Consider the following 8,023-nt stretch of genomic DNA (forward strand, 5'->3'; position numbering starts at 1 on the left):
GCTAGGGTCAGAAGAGCTTCGGAGACGTCACGGCCGTGACCTCCACCTCATTGATCACCACGACTATAGCGATAACACATGGTGGCGAGTGACACGTGATCTGACACGACGTGTCACTGATCAGTCTTGCTATGTGTGCAGTTTGATGCCACACAGCTCACATGAAGATACTCTGTTCGCTCCTTATCCTCTCTCGATCAATCACACACTGTTGACAATGATAAAGTGGACAGTGGGTGATTGGCCGTCTGTCGAAGAGTATCCCTGGCTGAGGTGGAAACCCAACATGACCTTCAGAAACCCCAGAAATTTCTCTAGAGATACTAATACTACTATGGTACAGAAAAATGTTGTTTTTCGGCTGAGAGACATGTCTAATCCTTTTTTCATTCCACAGTTGTGTTTCCATTCCCCAGTCACAGAACACACACGTTATAATTTGGGGCACACATCTGGGTGTAACATTACTCTCAAGGTAGCATGTGGGTTAGCAAATTGTGAAAACAGGACTGATAAATACACTTTTCCAACAACAGGGACACTCTCTCCTTCTCCATTTATCGTCGTTTATAATCTCACTGCATTATTAGGTAAGTCCCCACTGATACGTTATGATTCTAAGACTAATGTTACGACTACATATAATGACGTACTAGCTTTAACTCCTTCTGATTATGGGTATGTCTGTCCAACAGATATGGTGTGGACGTGTGGTCAACACTCTTATCTGTATCTCCCAGCAAAATGGGCAGGCACATGTCACCTCTCTTATTTGGTTCCAGCTATCTCCAAATTGACCATCAGTCCAGTTATGTCACCGCCTCACACCCGTGTAAAACGGGACCGGATTTCAGGTGGCCATAAGTTTGCAATCAGTATTATTCCCATGTACGGCCCTGCTCGTTTATCTTGGTACATAGAGGAACTTTCAGTGGAGCTAGAAAATCTCACGGCGTCAGTTGAAAGAGGATTGATGCTCTTACCAGTGAGATGAAGGCTCTCCGCACTGTCACATTACAGAATAGGGCAGCTTGGATCTCCTATTGGCCGAAAAGGGAGGTGTCTGTCATCTTATTGGCGATCAGTGCTGTACCTATGTACCTGATGTTACTGCTAACATGTCAGATGTCCACAATCAGCTTGATCACCTTAGACGGGTCCTACATGAGGAAAACACTGCATACACTACAACAGGTTGGGATTTTTGGGGCTGGCTGATGTCTGGGGGATGGAAGACAATGTTGATGAAAATTGTTGCTATGATTTTTGGTGTGTTTGTATTACTCCTTGTATTATCCTGTTGCATCATTCCAATAATACGGTCAATGATCAGCAATGTGATTGGTACTTTTAGTATGGTACTGCATGAAGTGATTGATGATGATAATAACGATTGTGATTTTGATGACTTAGATGATTTTGAGGATGACGAAGAAAGCAATGTGTAATCCTGTAATCCTTATGGTTTGATGATCATTTATAATCTATTATTGATACTCGTTCGTAAATTTTATGTTTTTACATGATTGATTTGGATAAATAATCAAAAGGGAGGAAATGTGGTGGAAAAATTTACTTTTTATATTTTATACTCTTTTAATATGTTATACTGTTAAGTACATGCTGAGTCATTGTTATGTGTGATGTTTACCACTCTGTAGCAACCCCGACTTGGGGACGAAGTTCTTACCTTGAGTTGAAACCCAAACACCTAATGTCTGAATGTGTAGATAGAGGATGGCGCCTGTATTCAAGCAAGGTTAGAGTGAAGAGGTCCTCATGACCTCTTCACGGAGCAGAGAAGGAGTAGTATGGGGTGGTACGATGTACGTAAGGAATGACAGCATAGTTTGAGGGGGTTGGATTTGGTTCTATATAATCTTTAGTTTTCTCTTGTTTAGGCAGACTTCATTTACAGAGCTTTGTCTGTGATTGATTTCTCAATAAATGCATTTATTATTTTAACTCTAACTTTCTCCCTTTTTTCTTTGTGTGAGTTAACAGTTGAACGGTAAATTTCCACGACATACCTTATTTTATTTAGTAAATATTTTGCCTTTTTCCACATTATTTTGGAGGTTTTTTATTGGTTCTGTTCATTATATATGTAACTAACAGCTGTTTGTTCAGTATAACTACGGGCACCTTTTTCACTTGAACACTTAAACTGGCACATGTAGTTTTTTGATGGCACAGCACTTAAACATATTTGCACATGGAAAATAATTGCACATGATTAGTTTTAAAAGTAGTTTATTGATGATTTCAGAGTATTTCCTCTTCAGTTTTTACGTCCGGTAGCACTAGTATTTGAACTGATGACTGTTTGGTCCTGGAGGAAAAAAGGAGACGTGAACTAGACCCAAACAGATGTGGTGCAGTAGACATGTGCAGTATGTAAGTTTAACTGTGTTCAGTGTCTGTGTGTGAGTGGATTTAAAGTGTTTAGTGGATGGTGTTTCAGTATTTGTACTTACCCTGTCCTTGGGTCCAGGTCCGTCAGTGAAAACAGTCCCCATAGGAACAATAGCCCTTAAGAAGGTTCTGGTCTGGACCAAGGCAGGGACATGTGGAGGGGAGCCAGGAGCAGGATCTGACTGGTTTATGGGTTTGTATTTATCTGTAGTGTTTGGGTTCACAGTTTTAAGTATATAGCTTGGCTTTTATAGAGGTTATAGCTGTGGGTTTTAGTTTATGGAGGTTTTACATTAGTTTGAGCAATTTATGTGGATCTGTAAACCCCCTGTTGAGTTGTAGTGGTTTTCTCCAGTGAGCTGAACAGTAGAAAAGGCTTCGTTTCCATCAGCTGTGGTTCTGCTGCTGGAGAAGACGCTGCTGTGCTGACCTCCAGCTGCACTGGCACTGATTTGTACTTTTGTACTTTTTAACACTTGGACTTTGTTTGGAAATAGGGATTATTGAAAATATTTTAAAAGATTATGAACCATGCCATCTCCTGCCTCTGCCTCTTCTCCTTCCTCATTTCACTGACCTCCAACCGCTAAACGGCCATCCTATGTCACTAGATATATATATATATATATATATATATATATATATATATATATATATATATACATTCATTCATTCATTTATTAATTTATTTATTTACTTATTTCTGTTGTATTGAACATTTCTTTCCTGCTACTTTTGATTCTACTTGAATAGAGGAACTGTCACACCCAATAATTTCCCCCTGGGATTAATACCATATATAATAACATATATACTGTATGATTCTGAATATTCTGTTTTTAAATATTTTGTGTTTGTAGCCCCGCTGTATCTGTACATTATAATGAACATGTAGAAATGAGAAACTGAGGCAGAATATGGTTAAAATTACATTATTATTATTATTCTTTTGGCTGTTCATGTTATTTGCATTTCTTTACAGTTTACTTGTCGATGTAAACACTTTTTACATATAATTTCCTTTTTTTCACCATCATATATGTATGTAATGTGTCTGTAAAGCTCAGACCTTCAGGTTTCGTTTGCATCCTCCACAGGTTCATCCCATCCAGGCCTTGGAGTGGTGCATGCTGGGAAACCACCGCCGCCTCTGGGAGAATGAACTGAAACGGAGCCATAGTTAATGTCATCAGTAACACCTGCACTTTGGCCGCACTTACAACAGACCAAATATGTGCAGTGGAAAACGGCTGTTATTGGAACTGAGATCTGCAGAGCGGGATGATTCATGTGGTCCAGATGAAACCGACAGCAGAGACGGAGATCGGGAGGTGAAACGGAAACCAAAGAGAAACTTTATGTTCAACCTTTGTGCACAATTGGATTAGTCAGATTCCTGATGGAGAACATTTATTATTACCTTAGAGTCAATCCAACCAGTGGTGTCTGCTGCTCTTTCAGACAGAGGAAGCTCACTGTCGGCTTACATCCAAAAAAACTGTAGTTATTTAAACTTAAACTTGTCCTTCTGTTCCATTAGCTCTGTCTGCCATCGTCTGCACCGGTTCAATAGTTAGTTCAGTCTGACCTCACCAACAGTCTGACTGATTTAACTATCTACAAAATGATTTCAAACTCGGGGAAAAAAATGATTATATTATGAAACTGAAACAAGAAAACGTTGAAATTCTGTTAAATTGAACCCAGTTAGTCCAGTGGTTGTGTTTTCTTTCAGGTCAGTAAATGAACAGTTCATTTGTTTGTGTGATTTCACAGCAGAATGTGTGACGTATTAAACTGAACTGTGTCAGTGAAGGAGCAGATCTGAAAACAGCTGTCAATCAAACGGGTTCAGCCTTTGGACCAATCCTCCAATCAGCACGCGGAAGCTCAGCGTCCTGCCCGGCCGAGCTCCGCCCACAGCTCCATTCACCCCCAGAGACGCCAAGCGTCTGGGGCGGGACAACACGGTGTCATTTATCCAATGCTGGTCCAGTTCAGAGTCAGTGTAAACCAGTTCCACTCAGTCCCATTGAAGTGCATGGACGCTGAGCGTCTACGACAAATGCACTGAGCAGAGATGGAGGAGAAAACACAGACACGGGAATGGAGGAGAAGTGAACAACATCCAGTCCACTGATCTGGGATCAAACTGATTCTGAACCAACTGGTCTGAGAGATGAACGTGTTCCAACACATTTGGAGTCAATGAAATGAAAACAACTGAACAGATTTGAGCATTTAATGGGAGTCATTTTAGGAGAAGAGGAGCTTCCACTGCAGTCTGACACTAAACACCTCTGATGATAGTGGTCAGAATGAGTTGCAGTAGCACACAGGTGTCCAACATGCGGCCCGGGGGCCAAATCCGGCCCACCAAAGGGTCCAGTCCGGCCCTTGGGATAAATTTGTGAAATGCAAAAATTACACTGAAGATATTAACGATCCTTTTAGTTCAGGTTCCACATCCAGACCAAAATACTTTCATAATAACATATAAATAATGACAATTAAAATTTTTTCTCTTTGTAAATGTAAATATTTTCATGTATTTACACTAAAACAAAGTATAATTTCATAAAAAATGTGAATAACCTGAACAAATATGAACAACCTGAAATGTCTTAAGAGAAGTAAGTACAATTTGAACAATATTCTGCCTGTTATTAAATGTTCTGTGTGTTTGTAGATCCACTGTGATCTGTACGTTATAATGTACATGTGGAAATGATAAACTGAGGCAGAATAGTGTTCAAATTACACTGATTTTTTCAGTTTGTTCATGTTATTCACATCTTTTGAAAGGATAGTTGGTAGACGTAAACGTTTGTAGACGTTACTTTTTTCACTCTAAAACAGAGAAAATTTTGGAGTTGACATTATTTATATATTATTATGTTATTCGTTGACTGGTTCGGCCCACTGCAGATCTAATTTAGCTGAATATGGTCCCTGAACTGAGATGAGTTCGACACCCCCACCCCTGCAGTAGTGTATAGTTTGTACATTCGGTGTTCCAAACGTACAAAATATATTTACATATAAATGTAAATATTGGTAAAGTTTGGACATATGTCCAATGGAAAAGCGACTACTGAGTTTCTTCTTGACTCATTTGTGTTTTCACCTAAAAACACTTCTTGCATCATCATCATCATCATCATCGTCATCATCTTAATACGTTCAGTTTTCCTAGAATATAAAAGCAGCTGTAAAGTTCAACTGTGGATCCAAATCTAAGCTTTAGCTTGTATTCTGTTTCCTCTTCCAAAGTGTCCAAATCTGGTCATTATTGAGTTGTGTGCTGTTCACACCCTTTGCCGACGCTTTTCATTGTGTCCTGTTTTATTCGGTTGTATTTTGACGTTTAATTGAAAGTGTTCAATAAAGTTCTGGCTAAACCTGACTCCTGTGGTCGTAAAACCCGTACAAATATAGACTTTTGGCTTCGGTTTCTTCTCCCTCCCGTTTTTCAAATGACTTTCATATATTCATTCATATTCCCCGTCATCGTAGACACTCGATCCCCCCAAAGTCCACATGGAGATTACAATCAGAGGCTTGTCATGTTCAATTTCTGAAGCCATTTGTCCCAATCGCCGTCTCTCCATTTCCTCCTCATTTCATTCACTTATGTCACTGTGATCAAAGGCATTCACCTCAGTTTCCTCAACGCAGCAGACAGAGGAAAGGTATTTTAAATACCGTATTTACACCGGCGTGTTCCGTCAGACTTATATTATCATAAACAAACCGTGGTTTAGTCCGGGGGGGGGGTCAAACATGGGGCTTATCAAAGGACCCAGTCCGACCCACGGGATGAATTTATCCAAAATACACTGGAGATATTAACCTGTTCATGCATGAATTATCAGAACTTTAGTTAATATGTCCATATGGAATGGACCTGATGATGCATTTACGTTGTTCACTCTTTTGGTGAAGTAAAAAAAAAAAACAAAAAAGTGCCTTAAATTTAAAATTATGTAGGAATATTGAATTGAGATGATAGATATGTTTTTGTTATTGTTGATTTTTTTTCTGTTTATGGTGTGAATGCTCAACGCTGTACACATTTGATTTATGAGTTTTTTGAGCATGTATCATTTCATTTCATTTATTTATTTATTTATTTTTGGTTGTTTGTTTGCTTATCAATCATTTATGTACCAGTACTTATATTTTGTTGGTTGATTTTTGTTTTTGATTTCACTGTCTACATGTTCAAAAATAAAGATTTCATTCATTCATTCATTCATCCATTCATTCATTCATTCAATGTAAGCAGTGGATCAGGAGACAAGGATAGGCAAAAAAAAAAAAAAAAAAAAAAAAGCTTTTGCTTCTATAGCCAATTCCTTTTTGGTTTTTATGTTTATCATAATTATTGTACTAAGTGGAATGGTTGATGTGCAAAGCAAACCAAATATACAAGAAAACAAACAAAAAAAATCATTCATTTTTTTTTTTCTTGAGTGATTTTATTCCTCTTTAGGCATGAAAAAAAAATTCAATTGAAATTTTTTAATGAACCTATTTTTTCATGGAGTTACAAAAATGTCCACTCAGCTGGACGCCAGTGTTTAATTTCTGAAGCCAAAAAACAAATTTTCTTCCTGATTTAACGTGAAAAAATAACACAATACTATGAAAATATTTACATTTACAAACTATTCTATAACAATAAATGTGAATAACCTGAATAAACATGAAAAACCTGAAATGTCTTAAGAATTATGTGCAATTGTACCATTATTCTGTAATATATGTAATATATGTACCAAATAATTTTAAATATGTTTGTAGTTATTTAGAACATTTTAATATATTAAAGATTATCATGTAAATTGTGTTGCTATGACTGCTTCTGTTTCTTTTTTTTTTTTTTATTACAAAATGTATCTTGTAAATGAATTTTGACTGTTTGTAATTATCTTGTAATAAAATTGATTGATTAATATTCTGCCTGTTAATAAATGTTTTGTGCATTTGTAGATCCACTGTGACCAGTATGTTGTGTTAATAATAAGCTGCAATGTAAATTGTTGAAATAGTTCTTATTTAGTTCCAAATTCTAAAATTTTAACAATATGCTGCCTTTACCACGTCTGTGTAACATTGTGTTTAATGCACACGTATAAATAATGAGGTGAGGCAATAATATTGTAAAAATTGCACAAACTTTAAATTTTTCATGTTATTCACAGGTTTTTGTGAAAGGAAATATTTTCATAATTTAATGTTTTTTTTTGTTTTTTTTTTTATTGCACTTAAACAACGGTGAAAAGTTGTCAGTATTTATAGGTTATTATGTTGTTTATTTTTCTGGTTCTGATCCATTTGAGTTCAAATATGGGCTGGATGTGGACCCTGAATGAAAATGCCCTGGTTTAGATGGACCGTACTGGAGGTGATGGTGGGTCCATGTTTATGGGTTTGTTCTGAATATAATCAGAGGGAATGGTAGGAGTTTGTTTTCCGAAGAGGACAGTTAAACAAAGAGTAATGAGGTTAGATGGACAAAGAAAGAAGCAAAAAGAAAGGATGTGTGCGATCATGTAGTCGACGCAGACTAAAGGTCAGACAACGGTCCGACCCCGAGGCCAAA

The 8,023-nt window shown here is 37.4% G+C and overlaps 1 long non-coding RNA gene across 1 annotated transcript in view; it reads right to left on the reverse strand.

The window, feature by feature from the left end:
* Positions 1 to 612: 612 nt before the first annotated feature.
* The window catches only part of LOC115438230 (uncharacterized), a 13,981-nt gene continuing 6,570 nt past the window's right edge, over positions 613 to 8,023 (reverse strand). Inside the window, exon 3 of the long non-coding RNA XR_003938052.1 lies at positions 613 to 623. This is a non-coding gene — a long non-coding RNA (uncharacterized LOC115438230). The remainder of the gene's footprint in view (positions 624 to 8,023) is intronic.

The sequence above is a fragment of the Sphaeramia orbicularis genome, chromosome 18, assembly GCF_902148855.1.
Source record: "Sphaeramia orbicularis chromosome 18, fSphaOr1.1, whole genome shotgun sequence".
NCBI classification, from domain to species: domain Eukaryota; kingdom Metazoa; phylum Chordata; class Actinopteri; order Kurtiformes; family Apogonidae; genus Sphaeramia; species Sphaeramia orbicularis.